The sequence below is a fragment of the Cetorhinus maximus genome, chromosome 3 (assembly GCF_964194155.1).
Source record: "Cetorhinus maximus chromosome 3, sCetMax3.hap1.1, whole genome shotgun sequence".
NCBI classification, from domain to species: Eukaryota; Metazoa; Chordata; class Chondrichthyes; order Lamniformes; family Cetorhinidae; genus Cetorhinus; species Cetorhinus maximus.
Genome location: NC_135881.1, coordinates 106,034,892 through 106,057,937, shown reverse-complemented (window position 1 = coordinate 106,057,937; position 23,046 = coordinate 106,034,892).

The window sequence follows — 23,046 nt, the reverse complement described above, 5'->3', positions numbered from 1 at the left end:
TCATCCGCAAACTTACTAATCCTACCCCCCACATAGTTATCTATGTCGTTTATATAAATGACAAATAATAGGTGACAGAGCACAGATCCCTGTGGTATGCCACTGGACACTGGCTTCCAGTCACTAAAGCACCCTTCTGTCATCACCCTCTGCCTCCTACAACTAAGCCAATTTTGACTCCACCTTATCAAACTACCCTGTATCCCATGTGCCTTTGCCTTCTTTATAAGTCTCCCATGTGAGACCTTGTCAAAGGCTTTGCTGAAATCCATATAAATTACATTAACTACACTACCCTCATCTACACACCTGGTCACCTCCTCAAAAAATTCAATCAAATTTGTTAGGCATGACCTTCCTCTGACAAAGCCGTGCTGACTATCCCTGGTCAAATGTTGCCTCTCCAAGTGGAGATAGATACTCTCCTTCAGAACTTTCTCTAATAGTTTCCCTACCACTGACGTGAGACTCACTGGCCTGTAGTTCCCTGGCTTATCTCTACAATCCTTCTTAAATAGCGGAACCACATTAGCTGTTCTCCAGTCCTCTGGCACCTCTCCCGTGGCCAGAGAGGAATTAAAAATTTGGGTCAGAGTCCTGCAATCTCCTCCCTTGCCTCCCTCAGCAGTCTGGGACACAAATCATCTGGACCTGGAGATTTGTCCACTTTTAAGCCTGCCAACACCTCCAATACCTTGTCACTCTCTATATCAATTTGCTTAAGAACCTTGCAGTCTCTCTCCCCGAGTTCCATACCTTCATCCTCATTCTCTTGGGTGAAGACGGATGTGCAGTATTCGTTCAATACTTTAACGATGTCCTCTGACTCCACCCATAGATTGCCCCATTGGTCCCTAATGGGCCCAACTCTTTCCCTGGTTATCCTCTTCCCATTGATATACTTATAGAATATCTTTTTTTTACTAGCCAGAGATTTCTCATATCCCCTCGTTGCTCTCCGAATTGCTTTCTTAAGCTCCACACTGCAATGTCTGTACTCCACTATTGCATCTGCTGATTTGCTTCTGCTAAAAGCCTCTCTTTTCCATCTCATCGTAACTTGAATATCTCTGGTCATCCATGGTTCTCTAGGCTTGATACTCCTTCCTATCACCCTCAAGGGAACATGTTGAGCCTGTACCCTCACCATTTCCTTTTTGAACACCCCCCACTGTTCCTCTGTAGATTTCCCCACAAGTAACTGTTCCCAGTCTACCTTGGCCAAATCCTGCCTTATTTTACTAAACTCCAATCTCCCCCAATCCAAAACATTTTTTTGCAACTTGTCGATTTCTTTGTCCATAGCAAACTTAAACTGTACCATGTTGTGGTCGCTATCACTAAAATGCTTGCCCACCACCACCTCAGCCACCTGTCTGGCTTCATTCCCCAGAATTAGGTCCAGCAATGCACCGTCCCTTGTTGGACTCTCTACATATTGACCTAAAAAGTTCTCCAGTATACATTTCAAGCAATCCACTCCATCCAAGCCCTTAACACTATGTCTATCCCAATTAATGTTGGGAAAGTTAAAATCACCTAATATAATTACCCTATTGTTATTGTTTTTACACACCTCCACAAATTGTGCACATATTTGCTCCTCAATTTCCCGCTGACTATCTGGGAGTCTATAATAAACACCTAATAATGTGCTTGCCCCTTTTTTATTCCTAAGCTCTACCCACAAAGCTTCATTCGATGCCCCCTCCAAGATATCATCTCTCCTTACTGCAGTAACTGACTCCTTAACTAATAATGCAATGCCTCCTCCTCTTTTATCCCCTCCCCTGTCTTGCCTGAAGATTCTATATTCTATATTCCCTGGATTCTTCGTTTGTGTTTGCAAAGCAAATTAGAAATTGGACAAACAGAGATCCAATTTGGTTGAAAGTCAGAGACTTTGTTGGTAAGGATGGTCAGATTCATCTGTATCTGAAGATTTGAGACCATTCCATGGCAGAAACAGAGTTAAGCTGTCAAGATGGAATTTTGTTGTGGAGACCAAGAATCATCGCCCCACTACAAGGTAGAGAACCACTCTTGACAGAGCTTCACGATGCTCATCCAGGCATATCAAACTAGGGATGTGCAACTAGGGATGGGCAATAAATGCTGGCCCAGCCAGTGAAGTCACATCCTGCAAGTGAATTGCAAAAAAATGAAAAATGCTTGCGTGAAGTTAGGTTTGGTGGTTGGGCATTGACAGTTACATTGAAAGCATGGTCATGCACGGCCACGGAGTATGCGAGAGGAGGACCCTGAGCCAGGCAGTCAGCAGCACCTGGAGGGGAGTGTGAGAGGAGGGCCATGAGCCAGGCAGCCAGCAACACCTAGAGGAGAGCACGGGAGCTATAAAAACAGTGCAAGAAGTGTTGAGAGTTTGAGAGCAGAGGTGACTGAGGGAGTTTGGTGAGGAGAGAGGAGGTACTCCTTTCATTTTCTACCTTTCCTCAGAAAGAAGAGTGGTGGTCTTGGTAAGTAGGAGCTGGTGAGTAAATTAGAAACGTATAATATTTTTAAACAAGTAGCAATACTTCGATTTAACTGAGATGCGCCAGGGATAAGGGAAAGTTAGGGCCAATATAATAAAGTCATATAAATAATCCAAAGTAGAATAAAGTTAACGTAAGGGAAGTAAAAACATGGCAGGGCAGCTCAGTCAAGTGGAATATGTATCCTGTAATATGTGCAAAGTCATGAGCGCTACTGATGTCCTAGACGACCAAATGTGCAGGAAGTGCTGTCAGCCGCAAAAACTTGAGCTCCAGGTTTCAGAGCTCAGGCAGCAGCTGGAGTCACTGTGGCGCATCCACGAGGCTGAGAGCTACAAGGATAGCACGTTCAGAGAGGTGGTCAAACTGCAGCTTAAGGGTCTGAAGACAGAGAAGGAATGGGTGACCATCAGGCAGTCCAAGAGAAGTAAACGGGTAGTGCAGGAGTCCCCTGGGGTCCCGCCCACCAATTGGTTTTCTGTTTTGGAAGCTAGTGGTTCCTCAGATGAGTGCGGTCAGTGGCACCATGAGTGGCTTGGCTGTACAGGAAGGGGCGAAGAAGAAAGGAAGTGCAATAGTGATAGGGGATTCATTGGGTAGGGGAATAGACAGACATTTCTGTGGCCGTAGGTGTGATTCCAGGATGGTATTGTTGCCTCCCTGGTGCCAGGGTAAAGGATATCACAGAGCGGCTGCAGGACATTCTTCTGGGGGGCTGTGAACAGCCAGAGGTCATGGTCCACATTGGTACCAATGTCATAGGTAGGAATGGGGTTGTGGTCCTGCAATCAGAATTTAGGGAGCTAGGCAGAAAATTAGCAAGCAGGACCTCTAATGTAGCAATCTCTGGATTACTCCCAGTGCCACATGCCAGTGAGTACAGAAATAGGAGGATAAGGCAGATGAATGTGTGGATGGAAAGATGGTGTAGGAGGGAGGGCTTTAGATTCCTGGGACTCTGGGACTGGCTCTAGGGAAGATGGTACCTGTACAAGCCAGACAGGTTGCACCTGAACAGAACCGGGACTGAGTTCCTTGTGGGTTGTTTTGCGCGTGCTTTTGGGAGGGCTTTAAACTAGCTCAGCAGGGGTGTGGGGACTAGGAAAGAATATTAGAGAGGAATACCAGGGTTCACAAAATACTGGGAGAGACAGATAGCACTAGAACATAGAATAGTAAATTAATAGGTGGAATTGGGTTGAGCGAGAAAGTAACAAAATCTAAATCAGGATTACTATGCGTGTATGTGAATGCACGGAGTATAGTAAATAAGATTGGGGAGTTGCGGATGTAGATTGCCATGTAGAAATGTGATGTTGTGTCAGTAACAGTGACCTGGCTCAAACAAAGGCAGAATTGGGTGTTAAATATTCCCGGGTACAAGGTGTTCAGAAGAGATAAGAAAGGAAGGAAAGGAGGAGGGGTGGCAGTATTAGATAAGGAGAGCAGTGCAGTGCTGGAGAAAGAGGATGTCCCAGAGGGTTCAAGGACAGAATCAATTTGTCTAGAGCTAAAGAATAGAAAAGGTGCAATTGCATTGCTCAGTGTCGTCTTTAGACTGCCAAATAGTGAGAAGGACATAGAAAAACAAATCAGCAGGGAAATTGCAGAGAGATGCAAGCATTATAGAGTGGGTATAATGGGTGACTTTACTTACCTGAATGTAGACTGGGACAGTGGTAGTGTAAAGGGTGGAGAGGGGCAAAATTTCCTAGATTGTGTTCAGGAGAATTTTCTATAGCAGTATGTGTCCAATCCAACAAGAAAAGACGCACTGTTGGACATGGTCCTTGGAAATAAGGTGGTCCAAGTAGATCAAGTGGGGGGACATTTAGGAGACAGTGATCATTGTATTGTATGCTTTAGGATGATGACAGAAAAGGATGATAGGCAATCTAGAGTAAAAATAATTAACTGGACGAGAGCTGACTTCAATGGGGCAAGAACGGAGCTGGGCCAGATAGACAGGGATGAAAGACTGCCAGGAAAAACTGTAGCTGAACAATGGGCTACCTTCAAAAAAAAAATTGGTTCGGGCACAGTCAATGTATATCCCATCGAAAGGGAAAGGTAGGACAAACAAATCCAGAGCTCCCTGGATGAAAAAGGAAATAGAAATTAAGATAGAGAAGAAAAAGTGTGCTCATGACAGGTGTCAGGTAGAAAATACAATTGGAGAACCAAGAGAAATACAGAAGGTTCAGAGGGGTGGTGAAAAAGTATATTAGAGAAGTGAAGAGGGATTATGAGAAAAGACTGGCAGCCAACATAAAGGGGAATCCCAAAGTCTTCAATAGGCATATAAATAGTAAAAGGGTGGTAAAAGGAGGAGTCGGGCCAATTAGGACCTAAAAGGAAATTTACACATGGAAGAAGGGGCCATAGCTGAGGTATTAAATGAATACATTGTATCCCTTTTTACCAAGGAGGTAGATGCTACCCAGGCCATGGTGACAGATGAGGAAACTCAGTCACTAGAAGGGTTCAAAAGTGATAAGGAGGAAGTGTTGAATAGACTGTCAGTATTTAAAGTTGACAAGGCACCTGGACTGGATGAGATGCATCCAAGGATGTTGTAGGAAATGACAGTAGACATTGCAGGGGCACTGGCCATAATTTTTCAGGTTTCCCTAGACTCAGGGGAGTTGCCAGGTGGCTGGAGAACTGCAAACATTATGCCCTTGTTTAAAGAAGGTTGTAAGGATAAGCCCAGAAATTACAGACCAGTCAGTTAAACTTCAGTGGTGGGCAAGATTGTAGAAACAATTATTCAGGATTGAATTAGTAGTCACATGGAAAAATATGAGTTGATAAGTGTAGTAATTATGATTTTATTTAGTGTGTTATGTTTTATTCTTAAAGGTACATGTTAATGAAGATCACATGATCTGTAGTAACCAATATGAGAGTAGCGCCGGCTAACTCAGCAGTCAGTGTAGAGATAGAGTTGGAGTTGAAAGCACACGTGTAGTTGCTGCTGAGTATATTGTAAATAAATTTAATGTTTCCACCAAAGGAGTGTCTGCAGATCAACTCTACCTTCAATAACACAACGCAACCACTCTACAACAAACTGGTGGCAAGGATGGGATAAAACAGGATTGAACAGAAGAAATCGGCACTGCACCTCGCCCAGTGATTGTAAGTAGCAAGCTCCATTACAATTGACGAATTTACCCCCTCTCAAAATGCCACAATTTGGGAGAATTGACCCTTTTGAATCTGCCACAGACAATTGGTCTCAATACATAGAACAACTCACATCCTTTTTTCAACCTAATGAGATTACAGGGGAAAAGAAGAGGCGAGTGACCCTCTTGAGTACTTGTGGGAGGAAAACCTAGAGCTTGATTCAAAGTTTGACAGCACCCAGTGCCCCAGATTTGAATAATTTTGATGAATTGGTGGACCTCGTGAAGAGTCATTTTCAACCAAAGCCCTCAGTCGTGATGCAGCTGTTCAGGTTTAATTCGCGAAATAGAGCTCTGGGTGAGACAACTGCATGCTACATGGCAAATTTGAAGCAGCTAATGGAACATTGTGAGTTCGGTACAACTCTGAATGATATGCTCAGAGATTGTTCAGTGTGCGGTGTGAAAGAGGATACTATTCAGAAAAGATATTTTTCCGAAGTGAATTTGGATTTCACAAGGCGCTAGGGATAATGCTGGCCATGGAAAGCACAGTAAGAGATTCAAAAGTAAAATGGCGCCGCCCTCCACATCGGGTAGGAAACCTCAGCCAAAAGAGGCCTGAAAAAGCGAGATTCCGCCGAGAAGCGGGAAACAGGCCCCGCTAGCTGAAGAATGAAGAAAAATAACTTAGCAGCAAAATTGAAGAATAATTTTAATAGAGGTGGAAACAATCAGTCTTTTAGTAATTGGCAGTTTAAAACAATCAAATGCTACTATTGCCACAGAAATAGACATATAATGAGGCAATGCAAGGAAAGATTCAGGCAGGCTTGTAAACAAAAGAAGAAGCCCAATGACATCTACAGTGTAGAAGAGCCTGAAACAACAAATTCAGACATTTACTGGTTGTTTAATCTGAAAGTTGGAAAGACAGAAACAATATTTGTCACAGTGAAAGTAAGTGGCAAACCTGTTAGAATGGAAGGGGACATGAGAGATTCCATTACAGTAACTGAGGAACATACCTTCAATATCTGAATAATGGCAAACATCAATTACATTTAGAAGAAACAGATGCCAAGCTAAAAACATAAATGGGCGAAGACATTCAAGTAAAAGGCACAAGCAGAGTACCTGTCCAATATGGAAGCCAATTGGCAAAGCTAACCTTGCTAATGGTAGCAGGTGAGGCATCAAGCCTCCTGGGGTGAAATTGGTTAAAGGAGATTAAGTTAGAATAGGCTGAAATTTTCCAGTTGAGAGCAAGTGGGCTACCAGTGCTACTTAGAAAATATGCCACAGTCTTTAAGGATGAACTGGGGAAAATCCAGGGTCTGCAGGGCAAGATTCATGTGGATAAGGAAGCAATGCATTGCTTCATGAAGGCGAGACCAATACCACATGCCCTGCAAGAAAAAGTTGACATTGAACTGAACAGATGAGAGAAACTGGGCGTTATACAACCTGTTCAGTTCTCAGAATGGGCAGCATCCACTGTCCCCGTCCTTAAACCCAACTAAAGCTTCTGAATTTGTGGAAACTACAAACTGATGGTTAATAAAGTAGCTAAGCTAGACAGGCACCCATTCCAAAAAACGAAGGTCTGTATGCCAAGCTGCAGGAGGGACAACGTATACAAAGCTTGACATGAGTCATGCTTATCAATAACTAATGTTGGATAATGCCTCTCGGGAATTTGTCACAATTAATACCCCCAAAGGGTTGTACCAATATATATGATTGCCTTTCAGTGTCTCCTCAGCTTATGCCATCTTTCAGAGAACAATGGAAAGCTTACTGCAGGGACTGCCCCAGGTTGTAGTCTATTTAGATGACGTATTGGTGACGCTGAAAAAGAGCATTTGACAAACTTAGAAGAAGTCAAAAAATGTTTCTTGCAAGCTGGAGTGTGTTTAAAAAAAGAAAACTGCACGTTCCAAGACAGGGAGGTAACCTATTTTGACACCGGATAGATTCACAGGGCCTCCACCTGGTTGAGGAGAAGGTGACAGCCATAAGGGAGGCACCTGCGCCAAAGAATGCCTCAGAGCTCAAATCATTCCTAGGAATGATCAACTATTATGGGCGGTTCTTACCCAATTTGTCTACAGTGCTGGTTCCCCTGCATTCTCTACTCAAAAAGGACTAACATTTGTCTTGGGAGGTGTCCCAGAAAGAAGCTTTCATAAAAGTGAAACAATTGTTGCATTCGTCCAATCTATTAGTTCATTTCGACCAGAGGAAAGAATTGGTGCTGACAAGTGATGCATCTCCCTACGGGGTGGGACAGTGCTCATTCATTGGGAGGATGGTACGGAATAGCCAATAGGTTATGTATCAAAAACACACCACAGTGGAAAAGGGATACTCGCAGTTAGAAAAAGAAGGCCTTTCCATCATCTTTGGTGTCAAGAAATTTCACCAGTACATACATGGCCACCATTTTACAATCGTTTCAGACCACAAACCATTGCTAGGATTGCTTAGTGAGGACAAGGCTGTATCACTCATAGCCTCAGTGGTATGGGCCTTAATTCTGGCAGCATATGAATACACTTTCGTATATAGGCCTGGCAATCAAATCGCAAACACTGATGCCCTTAGTCATTTGCCTTTACAAGAAAATGATGAGCACGTCCCAGTTCCACAGGAACTTGTTTTACTGTTAAGTTTCTCAGATTCCTCGCTGGTGTGTGCTCGACAGATTAGAGGTTGAATAAGTCGGCACCCAGTTCTATCTCAGGTACGAGAATGAGTGCTACATGGTTGGTCACAGAAGCCCGCATCTGATGACATGAAACCGTACTTCAACAAGACACAAAATAACCAGCCAGGATGGCATCTTTTTGTGGGGAGCACGAGTGATAGTTCGTCCAAAGGGAAGGGAGCCACTTTTAATTGAACTACACAGCGCCCATCCAGGAATTTCCTGAATGAAGACCATAGCACACAGCTATCTATGGTGACCTGGGATGGATGGCGAAATAGAGAGTTCAGTAAGGCACTGTGTGCAATGTCAGCAACTGCAAAAGTTGCCAGTGAGAGCTCCATTACACCCATGGGAGTGGCCAGGTAGACCGCGGCTACCGTAACACGTTGACTACGTTGGACCTTTCCTGGGAACAATGTTCCTGCTCATTATCGATGCTCATTCAAAATGGTTGGACGTATATGAAATGAAGTCACCAATATCGGCCACTACAATTGTGAAACTATGTCAGACTTTTGCCATTCACAGACCACCAGAAGTAGTCGTTTCCAATAATGGTACGACATTTACGAGTGCTGAGTTTCAACGGTTTATCAGCCTCAACGCTATGACCCATGTGAAGACTGCACCGTACCATCCTTCCTCAAATGGACTGGCCGAAAGCGCGGTTCAAACATTCAAGGCAAGCATGAAAAAGCTAACTGGCGATTCCTTGGCAACCAAGCTAGCACGCTTTCTTTCTCATTACAGGACCACCCCTCACATAACAACAGGTGTTACACCTGCAGAGTTAAGATTGAGCTTAGTAATGCTGAATTTAGAGGGGAAGGTGGAAAGGAGCCAGGGAAGCCAGAAAACTAGATACGACTGCCATAGTTGCAAGAGGAAATTTACCGTAGGAGAGCTGGTATATGTGAAAAACTTCGGGGAAGGACCAAAGTGGTTACCAGGCGAAATAAGTGCGGTGACTGGACCTCTATCTTACCATGTGCAGGCGGAAGGCTGAGTCATACGGAAACATGTGACCATTTAAGGAAGAGAGAGACAAATCACCATGATTTGTTTCCACCAGTGATCATGACTGCGTCTGCATTTCCAGTTGAGGCTGCTCAACCCAGGACTGACATATCTGATGTTCCTGTAAGAGTTGAGGATACAGAACTGCAAGTGCCCACCAAAGCACCTGATGTCAGGCAACTCTGGAAAAGAAGGTTCCTGACAAAGAATCTGAAGTTGTGGAGCTGCGACATTCCTCATATACCCGGAAATCAACTGAAAGACTGAACATTTAAATTCCTTACCCAGTGTAAATACTATGTTGATTTGAAAAAGATGTATTTGAAAATATATGTATAGCCGAGTTAAAGGGGGAGGAATGTAGTAATAATGGTTTTATTTAATGTGTAATATACCTTTAAGAATAATACTTGTTAAGGAAGATCACATGATCTGTAGTAACCAATAGGGGAGCAGCGTGGGCTACCTCAGCAGTCAGATTGGAGATAGAGTTGGAGTTGAAAGCACACACGTAGTTGCTGCTGAATATATTGTAAATAAACTTAATGTTTCCACCCAAGACGTGTCTGCAGATCAACTCTATCATTAATAGTACAACTTGGCCACCATAAATCAATAAGGAAGAGCCAGTGTGAATTTTTAAAGGGGAAATCATGCTTAACCACCTTGTTGGAATTTTTTTGAGGAGGTAGCAGCAAAGGCCAATGAGAATAATGCTGGTCATGTGGTGTACATAGACTTTCAAAAGGCATTTGATACAGTTCCACACAACAAACTTGGGTGAAAAGTTATTGCCCAGGAAATTAAAGGGACAGTAGCAACACAGGGGTGAATTTTCTCCCCGTCGGGGGGTGGGGGTGGAGTGGCAGAGCAAGTATGGGCAGCTATTGGCTGCCCACTGCCATTTTACGTGGGCGGGCCAATTAAGGCCCACCCAGTGTGACACACACCCAGAAGCGCTGAGCGATTCCTGTGTGGGCGGGGGGAGGAGGCTGAGTCGGGACCTGCCTCAGGGAGTATAATTTAATTGTGAAAAAGTCAGTAAAAGATTTTTTAAAGTTATTCAGACAGTGACAGTGTCACATGAGCTGAGACATATCTGTGAATTTTATTAAAATATATTTATTAAAGTTTAAAAACATTCATGAAACCTCATCTCGCCTGTGGATGAGGTTCCATGAAAAATGTGAAGGCCGCCTGGGCTCTTCGCCTGCCCGCCAACCTTAAGGTTGGACGGGCATCCCTGTTAATTGTTTTAATTGCTATTTAAATAGGCCTTTGATAGGTCGGTGGGTGTGCAGCCGACTCCGGTGCGTGCCCGCCGAATTGAAGACGCATTTTACGTATTGGTGAGTGGGGCCCGCCCCCGCATGCTGACCAGAAGATTCAGGCCATGGATACAAAAGTGGCTGAAAAATAGGAAGCAGAGAGTAATGGTCAATGGATGTTTCTCAGGCTGGAGGGAGGTTTGTAGTGAAGTTCCCCAGGGGACCCTTACTTTTCCTGATATATATTAATGATCTAGATCTTGGTGTGCAGGAGACAATTTCAAAGTTTGCGGATGATACGAAGCTTGGGAGTGTTGTGAACTGTGAGAAGGATGGTGTGGAACTTCAAGAGGACAAAGACAAGTTGGTGGAGTGGGCAGATAGATGGCAGATGAAGTTCAATGTGTGTGAGTGAAGTGTGAGGTGATGTATTTTGATAGGAAGAACATGGTCAGACAATATAAAATAAGGGGTGCAGGAGCAGAAAGACCTAGATGTATATGTGCATAGATCATTGAAGGTGGCAGGACAGGTAGAGAGAGCAGTTAATAAAGCATATAGTATCCTGGGCTTTATTAATAGGGTCATAGAGTACAAGAGCAGGGAGACTATGCTGAACTTATAGAAGACACTTGTTAAACCTCAGTTGGAATATTGTGTACAGTCCTGGACAACACATTATAGGAAGGATGTGAACACATTGGAGAGAGTGCAGAAGAGGTTTACAAGAATGGTCCCAGGGATGAGAAACTTCAGTTACAAAGATAGATTGGAGAGGTTGGGACTGTTCTCCTTGGAGAGAAGAAGGCTAAGAGGAGATTTGATAGAGATGTTCAAAATCATGAGGGAATTGGACAGAGTAAATAGGGAGAAGCTGTTCCCACTCATAAAAGGATCAAAAACGAGAGAGGGCACAGATTTAAAATGATTTGCAAAAGAAGTAACTGTGTAGTGAGAAAAAATGTTTTCACACAACGAGCGGTTTGGGTCTGGAATGCACTGCCTGGAAGTATGGTGGAGGCAGGTTCAATCAAGGCATTCAAGAGGGCATTAGATAATTATTTGAATAGAAACAATGTGCAAGGGTATGGGGAAAGGCAGGGCAATGGCACTAGGTCATAATGCTCATTTGGAGAGCCGGTGCAGACATGATGGGCCGAACGGACTCTTTCTGTGCTGTTAAAATTCTGTGATTCTGTGATTCCACTGTCAGCAACAATAGAGGTTGCCTATTTCAGCTCCCCGCATCTGCGGCAGTGGCCTGGTTGACTCTGGGTTAGACTACATATTGATTAAGTAGGGCCATTCTTAGGTACCATGTTTTTGTTGATTTTAGATGCACATTCTAAATGGATGGATGTAGACGAATTCAAATTGCCAACATCGAGCTCAACTATCGAGAAGCTGCATCACTGTTTTAGCACAAATGGCCTACCTGAAATCGTCGTTTCTGATAATGCTACAGCCTTTACCCGTACAGAGTTTCCGAAATTTGTGGATCTGAATGGAATCCGCCATATAAAGACTGCCCCTTGGCATCCCTCATCGACTGGTTTGGCTGAGAGAGCAGTACAAACTTTCAAGCCCGGTATGAAAAGGTTATCAGAAAGTACTCTAGAATCTTGACTTTCCACTTTCTTTTCAGTTATTGCACAGCACCACATTCGACTACGGGTTCAAAACCATCTGAATTATTGATAAAGCGCCGCCTCCATACACGGTTAAGCCTGGTGTTTCCAAATTTAGAGAGGAAGGTGGGTTGAATCAGAGTTATCAAAAATTTAACCACAACATACACGGCAAAGCTTGCACATTCAGTGTAGGTGACATGGCATTCATGCAAAATCTCGGAAGTGGACCTTTTTGGGCTCCTGGAACCATTGTCTCAGAGACTGGTCCATTATCTTTCTAAATACAAGTGGAAGATAGAATCATCTGTAAGCACGTGGATCATATTCATGCTAGAGAGGTGTTCCAACAACCAAGTATTCCGCCTGTGATTAATGTTGAACAGTTCATTTCTGAGGTGACCGATCAACCCAGAATAGACATGCCCGATGTCTCTGTAGAATTACCAAACCCTGAACTGCCTCTTTCTGATGATGGGTCTTATGCTGCATTTCCAGATCCTGTAGATCCTGTTAAGGAAACTCAGGTGGTAGAGCTACGCCACTCTAGCCATATAAGGAGAGAATCTCAGAGACTTGTTCTTTAATCACCTGAAGTTGTATATATGTATATGTTGTTGTATATTCAAATGTTTCTCTGTAAGTAGAAATTGTGAAAAAACTAAAGGGGGAGGAATTGTAGTAACTGAGGATATAGCCCCTCTTGCTGTCTATTAGGGGTCATGAGATGTTCTAGGAGGCTCCGACCAAGGAGCCCTAAGCGTGGGTAATCTGGGGTGGGGATCTCCTTGTTGTGGACCTGGTTCAAGGATGTAGCATCTGAAAAGCCCTTTGTAATAAAGTTTATCTGTTTCTTGTTGAAACCTGTCTGCTCTGTCGAGCCATTACACCTTTGTAGGTTCTCCACCTCCTCTTCACAACTTACTTTCCTACCTATCCTGGTGTCATCAGCAAATTTAGCTACCACACATTTGGTTCCTTCATCCAAATCATTGAGATCGATTGTAAATAGTTGAGGGCCCAGCACTGATTCCTGTGGCACTCCACTAGTTACAGATTGCCAACCAAAAAATACCCATTTATCCCTGCTCTCTGCTTCCTGCTAGCTAACCAATCCTTTATCCATGTTAATATGTTACCCCCTAAACCATGCAATCTTATCTTGTGTAGTAACCTTTGATGTGGCACCTCACCTTTGGCACCTTGGGGTTGATCAGTAAGTTCACGGATGACACGAAAATTGGTGGGGTGGTAAATACTGAGGAGGATAGATTTAGATTACGGGAGGATATAGACGGGCTGGTCAGATGGTCTGATCAGTGGTAAATGGAATTTAATCCAGATAAGCATGAGGTGATGCACTTGGGCAGGACAAACAAGGCACGGGAATGCACGATGAATGGTAGGACCTTGGGAAGTACCGAGGAACAGAGGGACCTTGGTGTGTGTGTACACTGGTCCCTTAAGGTAGCGGGACATGTAGATAAGGTGGTTAAGAAGCCATATGGGATATTTGCCTTTATTAGACAAGGCATAGTATATAAGAGCAGGAAGGTTATGCTGGAACTGTATAAAACGCTGGTTAGGCCACAGCTAGAGTATTGCGTGCAGTTCTGGAATCTGCATTATAGGAAGGATGAGATTGCACTAGAGAGAGTGCAGGGGAGATTTACCAGGATGTTGCCTGGGCTGGAGAGTTTTAGTCATGAGGAGAGATTGGATAGACTGGGGTTATTTACCCTGGAGCAGAGAAGATTGAGGGGGACATGATTGAGGTGTATAAAATTATGAGGGGCATAGATAGAGGAGACAGGAAGGGACTTTTCCCCTTGGTGGAGGAATCAATAACCAGGGGGCATAGATTTAAGGTAAGGGGCAGGAGGTTTTAGGGGATGTGAGGAAGAATTTTTTCACCCAGAGGATGGTAGGAATCTTGAACTCACTGCCTGAAAGTGTGGTAGAGGCAGAAATCCTCATAACATTTAAGAAGTATTTGGATGTACACTTGCGATGCCATGGCATACAAGGCTATGGGCCTAGTGCTGGAAAAAGGGATCAGAATAGTTAGGTACTTGTTTGACCAGCGCAGACTCGAAGGGCCAACGAGTCTTTTTCGGTGCTGTGGACCACTATGACTCTATGACTATCAAATGCCTTCTGGAAATACAAGTACACCATACCTACAGGTTCCACTTTATCCACCTTGCTTGTTACTTCTTCAAAAACACTAATAAATCAGTTAAAAATGATTTTCCTTTCACAAAGCCATGTGGACTTTGCCTGATTACATTATAATTTTCTCAGTAACCTCCTTAATAATGCATTCTAGCAATTTCCCTATGACAGATGTTAGCTTAATCGGCCTGCAGTTTCCTGCTTTCTGTCTCCTTCTTTTCTTGAATAAAGGTGTTACATTAGCTATTTGCCAATCCACTAAGGCCCTTCCAGAATCTAAGGAATTTTGGAAGATTATAACCATTGCATTTACTTTTCCTGCAGCCACTTCTTTTAAGACCCTAGCGTGTACACCTGGGGACTTGACGGCCTTTAAATCTAATAGTTTTCCCTGCACATTTTCCCTTGTGATGGTGATTGTATAAGTTCCTCGTTCCCGTTCGCCTCTTGATTTTCAAGTATCTTTGGGAAGTTTCTAAGTGCAAAATCATCCCAGATTTGCACAAAGTGAGGTAGCAGGCGGGAGAAATGTTTTAGTTGCCAGCCGCAATGGTGGATTTTCACGCCTTATTGCCTCATTCGTACTTCATTAGTTATGCAACCACAGGAAACCCGCTGTATCGCTGGCAGGCAGCCTCCAATTTGCCTGCCACGCCGTTACCTCGCCACTCCCTCATGCCAGGCACCACATTTAAACCGCAGCTGCGCGTAAACTTCTCAATGCTTGCAGCCCAGGACTGCTTCGGTGAAGATATGGCCGCAAAAGCCAAGATGAGTGCAGCCCCCTGATTCTGCAGAATATCCCTGGGACACCTTCTGAACGCTGTGGAGGCTCACTGCAACGTCCTCTGCCCCTGCTCTGGATGCAGGAGGCCCATCAGTCTCACCACTCTGGCTTGGTCAACCTTGCTGCCAGGGTAAGGCAACCATCTGATCACTCTAAACTCACACACTCGCAAGGCCATCACATATTCACTGACATCTCACTCACTGCTAGATCAAGGGATATCAGCACTCACTCTCTCACACACACCCTCACATGTCCATCTGGCATCATCTCCTCTGGAGACTACCACTCGACCCTCACCATCTTGAGGCCACTTGCACAGATCAACATGTGCCCCCACACGTACCGTGGGTTACCCCCCTTCCCCAGTAATGCCTTAGCCCTGTAGCTGTTGAAAAGCCATCCCTGCCTTCCAGCTGGTCTGATAAGTAGAGACCTGACCGTGAGCCTCCCTAAAAGTGATATGGTACTGTCTGTGAAGCCTAGCACTGATGACTGCGAGTGCTGCCCGAAGCAAGGTAGGCAAACAAACCTCAAAGTCCCGAGCGAAGTGCAGCTCACCAGATGTACAGTTGTGAAACATGTCAGCGCGCAATCATACCAATGTGCCCAGATGATCTAGCATGGGGGGATGATTCCAGTGAGCAGGACTTATAGTGAGATGCTAAAGTATTGAAATTAGGTTCCTGACAAGCGGCAATGGGAAATGCAGGCCACCATTGACGGGTGGAGCGGACTATCGCAAACTGGTTTCATGACGGCATGAAACTGATTTTTGACATTCTTGCCATATTGATCTCCCCACCCCTCACCACCCTCCATGACACCTAACATCAACAGAACCAGAACATTCCAGCCTAAGTCTTGTACATTGAAGACAGACACAAAGTACCTGTTCAATGCCTCTGTTATTTCCTTGTTTTCCATGATCAATTCCTTAGAATCAATCTCTAGAGGACCAACATGAGCCTCAATTAATCTTTTCCTATTTAAATACTTTTAGAAACTCTTACTCTCTGCTCTTATATTACTAGCTAACTTTCCCTCATGCTCAAATTTTTCCCCTCTAGTTTCTTATGGTAATTCTTTTCTGGTTCTTAAAACCTGACCAATCTTCTGACCTCCCACTAATCTTTGCAGATTTGTACAATGTTTCTTTCAATTTGATACTACCTTGATATCCTTGCTATCCTTCGATGCTATTCAGTGCAAGATCGAGCAGCAACCAAGGTTTTTCACCTGATCTAAAAAAGACTTCCACTTCTCCCGTGATAAACCTGACAGCTGTGCACTAACATGCAGACCGCTTGGGCTGGCTGATTTCTGAATTGAAAATCACATTCCCACCCTTCCTCGCCCATTAACAAACCCCACAGGCAGCTTAATCAGCCTTTGATTGAAGGTGAGCGGGTGTTCACCACCCTCCCTCCAACCCTCGCTATGAAGGCTGGAGCACATCTCAGAGGGGTCGGGATTCAGAGAACACGATCTTCGAATCCTGCTTGCACCCATTCCCAACTCCACTGGCAATTTAAAAACCTGGCCCATTAACTCCATTCCTCTCTCCACAGGTGCTGCCTGACCGAGTGAGTATTTCCAGCATTTTCTGTTTTTACTTCAGGTTTCTAGAATTCACAGTATGTTTCTTTAGTATTAAAGAGAGCTTATTTAACATAAAATAACCACAAAGAATTGTAACTGACATTGCAATTATTTTCTTTTTAAATTGATTTTATTTTCATATATACAGGGTAACACTGACATAATTGGATCAAGAGCCTTTATAATTACTGTTTGTTGTGAAGCCCATATTATTTTGTGGGGAGGATTGGGTGGGGGCTGGTGGTGGGGTGGGGGTGGGGTCATTGAATAGTAATATCAATAATGCATATCTGTACGTCATCTCATCATAAGACATTGGTGTTAAACATGTGTCTTTCTTGCATGGCTGCACTAATGACAGGTTAGTCATGTTAGCTTGTTATTACTGATATAAAGCTACTTAAAAGAAAATCAAACCAAGGCTAACATTTTGCATGTACATTTGCATTCCCTTTGACTTTGTGTTAAGGTCGAGCAAGAAATAATTAAAACACTAATAACTTTTCACAAATATTTGGGAGCAGAATATTTTGCAAAGGATTGGAGGGTGGCAAATATTGCACTTCATTTAAGAAAGGGGAAAGGAATCAGCCAGGGCAGTTAATCTTACCTCACTGGTGTGTGACCACCTGTGGTCCAAAATATGGGATTAATACTACGGAATAATTAGGATGGCTTGGGCTCATTATTAACAGTGTTCATGGAGTTATATCATGTAGCCTGAACAAGAGATTCTGGTTATGGCTTTCAAAGGGGAATTGGTTAAGCATCTGATGAAGAAAAACATTGCAGGGCTCCAGGGGAGGGCAGCAAAGTAGGACCAGCTAAATTGCTCTTGGAGAGAATGAATGGCTTCATTCTGTGCTGTAATCATTCTATTCTTGTATTGAGAGGCTAAAACATTTGGGCTTCATTCAATATAGCAAAAGTTAAAGAAGGATGAACACATTTTTTTTAAATTAGAGGGTAAGCAGGAAAGGCTTGTTTCTACCGATTGACAAATCGGTAAAAGCACGCTATAGACTTGGAGTAACACTAAACAAGAAAATAAGAGGGAAGTTAGAAAAACTTATAGTATGGAATGCATAGCATTGACTGTTGAGGCAGAGACTGGAAGAAAAGATATCGGGGAAAAATGTATCTATAAAATCTGAGGAAAGGATGGGGAAATGGTATCAGACAAGATGACAGCACTTGAAAATCTGGTGTTAGGTGCAATGGAAAATGGCCTCCTCTGAGCTGTGATGTTTATCATTCTATGTGTGCATTGATGTGCTTCATAGGCTGGATGTTGCATTGCCTCGTGAGGCAGACAAAATGATGACAAGTTGAGCTTTGGCAAATTCACCTTTCCATTGAAATGAATGGAAGGAAAAATAGAGCAGGGTGTACAATGGACAGCCAAATTGATATTTCACATTTTATATTATAACCCAAATATAAGATTATCCTCATTATCCATTTATTTTAGATGTATGCTGGCTAGAGGGCACCTTCACTGATTTGTATGAGAGCAGATATTTGGGAAGTCACAATGTTTATTAATCCATGCCCCAGCTTTGTATTTATCAGATAGCTGGGCAGGTTGAAGCCTACCAGGCAAATGTTCTCCAAGATTGGACCCAAGTCTTCCGTAACACAAGTGTGATCCCACTGTGCCTATGGCTCTATTGTAGTTGCCACATGATTTGTCATGACAGACAGAGAGCCTTTCATTTCTGCCTGCACAGAACTAAATAGTTGATTTTTCTATGCTCCCTAGAAGACCTCACAGCATATTTTGGCACTGGTACATGACTCATGTGGATGATAATCCACAACCAATCTCCTGTGGAGCCACTTGAGGTTAGGAAATCTGGACATGTTAACAGACATAAGAAACATGCTGCACCTCCAACAACAGAAACTTGGTATTCAGAAGTCTTCAGTACCTATTCCTCCTCTCCCATGCTATATGAATCATTCCATGCTACACACGTATCTTGCCATTTAGATTATGTATCTGTGCAGGTGCTTTGCAGAAGTTGTAATAGGTGCCAGGTGCTGACTTGAGAGCATTGGAGTCGGTTGCTTCTAAAATAAAAGGCAGAAAAAACAATGGGTAAGTTTTCATCTTCAGCAACTGGGTGGTAATTTGGCTGAATGGATCACCCACTCATTGCGAAATTTGCCTGATCTTTATGGGATGGAAATGAGACCGGTTGTATAATGTGCAGGTAACTTGCTTCACCAGATCACCATCTAAGTGGTGAAAATTACACAAAAGTGTCTCCGTACCTAAGGAAGGATATTCTTGCCTTAGAAGGAATTAAATAAAGGTTCACAGAATTGATTCCTGGGATGAGCAGGCTGTCCGACAAGGAGAGATTGAGTACAATGGGCCTATATGATCTGGAATTTAGAAAGTGAGAGCTAATTTTTAAAAAATTCATTCACAGGATGTGGGCTTCGCTGGCTGGGCCAGCATTTATTGCCCATCCCTAGTTGCCCTTGAGAAGGTGATGGTGAGCTGCCTCCTTGAACTGCTGCAGTCCATGTGGTGTAGGTACACCCACAGTGCTGTTAGAGATGGAGTTCCAGGATTTTGACTCAGTGACAGTGAAGGAACAGCGATATATTTCCAAGTCCGGATGGTGAGTGACTTGGAGGGGAACTTCCAGGTGGTGGTGTTCCCATCTATCTGCTGCCCTTGTCCTTCTATGTAGTAGTGGCCATGGGTTTGGAAGGTGCTGCCTAAGCAGCCTTGGTGAATTCCTGCAGTGCATCTTGTAGATGGTATACACTGCTGCTACTGTGCATCGGTGGTGGAGGGAGTGAATGTTTGTGGATGTGGTGCCTATCAAGCGGACTGCATTGTCCTAGATGGTGTCCAGCTTCTTCAGTGTTGTAGAAGCTGTACTCATCCAGGCAAGTGGGGAGTATTCCATCACACCTCTGACTTGTGCCTTGTAGATGGTGGACAGGCTTTTAGGAGTCAGGAGGCGAGTTACTCGTCGCACGATTCCTAGCCCCTGACCTGCTCTTGTAGCTACAGTATTTATATGGCTAGTCCAGTTCAATTTCTGGACAATGGTAACTCCCAGGATGTTGATAGTGGAGGATTCAGTGATGGTAATGCCATTGAACATCAAGGGGCAATGGTTGGATTCTCTCTTGTTGGAGATGGTCATTGCCTGACACTTGTGTAGTGCGAATGTTACTTGCCACTTGTCAGCCCAAAGCCTGGATATTGTCCAGTCTTGTTGCATTAGGACATGGACTGCTTCAGTATCTGAGGAGTCATGAATGGTGCTGAACATTGTGCAATCATCAACGAACATCCCCACTTCTACCTTATGATGGAAGGAAGGTCATTGATGAAGCAGCTGAAGATGGTTGGCCCCTGGCCACTACCCTGAGGTGCTCTTGCAATGATGACCTGGAGTTGAGATGACTGACCTCCAACAACCACAACCATCTTCCTTTGTGCTAGGAATGACTCCAACCAAAAGAAAGTTTAACTCCTGTTTTGCTAGGGCTCCTTGGTGCCACACTCAGTCAAATGCTGCCTTGCTGTCAAGGGCAGTAACTCTCACCTCACCTTGGGAGCTCAACTCTTTTGTCTATGTTTGAACCAAGGTTGTAATGAGGTCAGGAGCTAAGCGGCCCTGGCAGAACTCAAACTTGGCGTCATTGAGCAGGTTATTGCTAAGCAAGTGCTGCTTGATAGCACTGTTGATGACCCCTTCCATTACTTTACTGATGATGGAGAGCAGACTGAAGGGGCGGTAATTGGTTGGGTTGGATTTGTCCTGCTTTTTGTTTCCAGGACATACCTGGGCAATTTTCCACATAGCTGGGTAGATACCGGTGTTGTAGCTGTACTGGAGCAGTTTGGCTAGAGGCGCAGCAAGTTCTGGCACACAAGTCTTCCGTACTATTGCCAGAATGTTGTCAGGGCCCATAGCCTTTGCAGTATCCAGTGCCTTCAGCCATTTCTTGATATCACGTGGAGTGAATCGAATTGGCTGAAGACTGGCATCTATGATGCTGGGGACCTCCGGAGGCCGAGATGGATTATCCACTCAACACTTCTGGCTGAATAGTGTTGTGAATGCTTCAGCCTTATCTTTTGCACTGCTGTGTTGGGCTCCTCCATCATTGAGGATGGGGATATTTGTGGAGCCACCTCCTCCAGTGAGTTGTTTAATTGTCCACCACCATTCACAACTGGATGTGGCAGGACTGCAGAGCTTAGATCTGATCCGTTAGTTGTTGGATCGCTTAGCCCTGTCTATCACTCGCTGCTAACACATTTATAGTTGCTGCTGCTGTCTTGTAAATAAAGCCAAATGTTTCCACTAAGAAAGATTGTCTGAAGATCAACTCTATAACAAACTGGCGATAAAGATCAATCAGAATCGGCGCTGTACCTCACCCAGCAATTGTGGGTATCTAAATTTGTTAAAAATAACAGAAGATATACTCATCAGAAATGCCACAGTTTTGCAGAATCAATCTCTTTGAGCCAGCCGCAGAAGATCGGTCTCAGTATATAGGACATCTTGCATTCTTCTTTCAAGGGGAAGAAAAGAGAGTGATCCTCCTGAGTATTTGTGGGAGCAAAATTTACAGTTTAATTCAAAGTTTGATGGCCCCCAGTGCCCCAGATTCGACGATTTTCAGTGAATTAGTAGACCACGTTAAGCGATTTTCATTTTCAACCCAAGCCCTCAGTCATAATGCAGAGATTCAGGTTCAATTCACAGAGTAAAGCCCCGGGTGTGACTATTGCTACCTACATGGCGAAATTAAAGCAACTACCGGAATATTGTGATTTTGGTGAAACCTTGAATGACATGCTCAGAGATCTTTTAGTATGTGACACGCAGGAAGACACTATTCAGTGAGGATTGCTGGCTGAAGTGAATCTTGGCTTTTAGAAAGCGTTAGAAATAGCGCTGGTGGTGGAAGGGGTAAGGGATTCACAAACAATTCAAGGGGCACAAAATGGTGCCACGCTCCAAATTGGGTGGGAATAGTCAGCCGAAAGTGGCGCGAAAAGCCAGGGCTCCATCGCGAAGCAGAAAACAACCCCCGCTAACCGAAAAATGAGAGGAACTAGCTTAGCAGCTAAATCGAAAAATAATTTTCAGTGACATGGAAACAATCTGTCTTCTAGTGATTGGCAATTTTAAAAAGGAGAATGTTATTTTTGTCACAAAAGTGGACACATAATGAGGTAGTGCACAGCGAAATTTAAACAGGCCTTCAAACAACAAAGGAAGTCCAATGAAGCCTATCGTATAGAAGAGCCCAAAACAGCCATTTCTGACATTTGTTCACTATTCAACATGAAAATTGGGAAGACAGAGCCAATTATTGTCACAGTACAAGTGAATGGTAAACCATTAAAAATGGAAGTAGACACGGGTGCTTCTACCACTGTAATAGGAGAACACGCTTTCAGATATTTAAATAAAGGTGACTAACAATTAAATTTGGAATAAGCATCTGCCAAGTTGAAAACGTACACAGGCGAAGATATCCAAGTAAAAGGTGTCACCAGAGTAACTGTTCAATATAGACACTGATCGGCACAGCTACCAGTGATGGTGGTAGAAGGTGAAGGGCCAAGCCTTCTAGGGTATGATTGGTTAAAGGAGATTAAATTAAACTGGTCCGAAATCTTCCAGTTGAGAGCAGGTGGGCTACTAGAGCTGGTAAAAGAAATGACACCATCTTCAAGGAAGAACTGGGGAAAATCCAAGGCCTACAGGCCAAGATTTACATGAATCCAGAAGTAACCCCTCACTTCATGAAAGCAAGAGTGGTGCCTTATGCCCTGAAAGAGGAGGTTGATGCTGAGCTGAACTGGCTAAAAGCGGTTCAGTTCTCAGAGCGGGCAACACACATAAGCCCTGTCTTTAAACCAGACCAGGCTGTCCAGATCTGTGGGGACTATAAACTAACAGTCAACAGAGCAACCAAACTGGACAGGTACCCTATTCCGAAAATTGAAGACCTCTATGCCAAGCTAGCAGGAGGGACAACGTATACAAAGTTTGACGTGAGTCACGCACATCAGCAACTGGAACTGGATGATGCCTCCGGGAATTTGTAAACGTAATTACCCACAATGGGTCATACCAATATACAAGTCTGCCCTTCGGTGTTTCCTCAGCCTGTGCCATCTTTCAGAAGACAATGAAGAGCTTGCTACAAGGACTACCTCAGGCTATGATCTACCC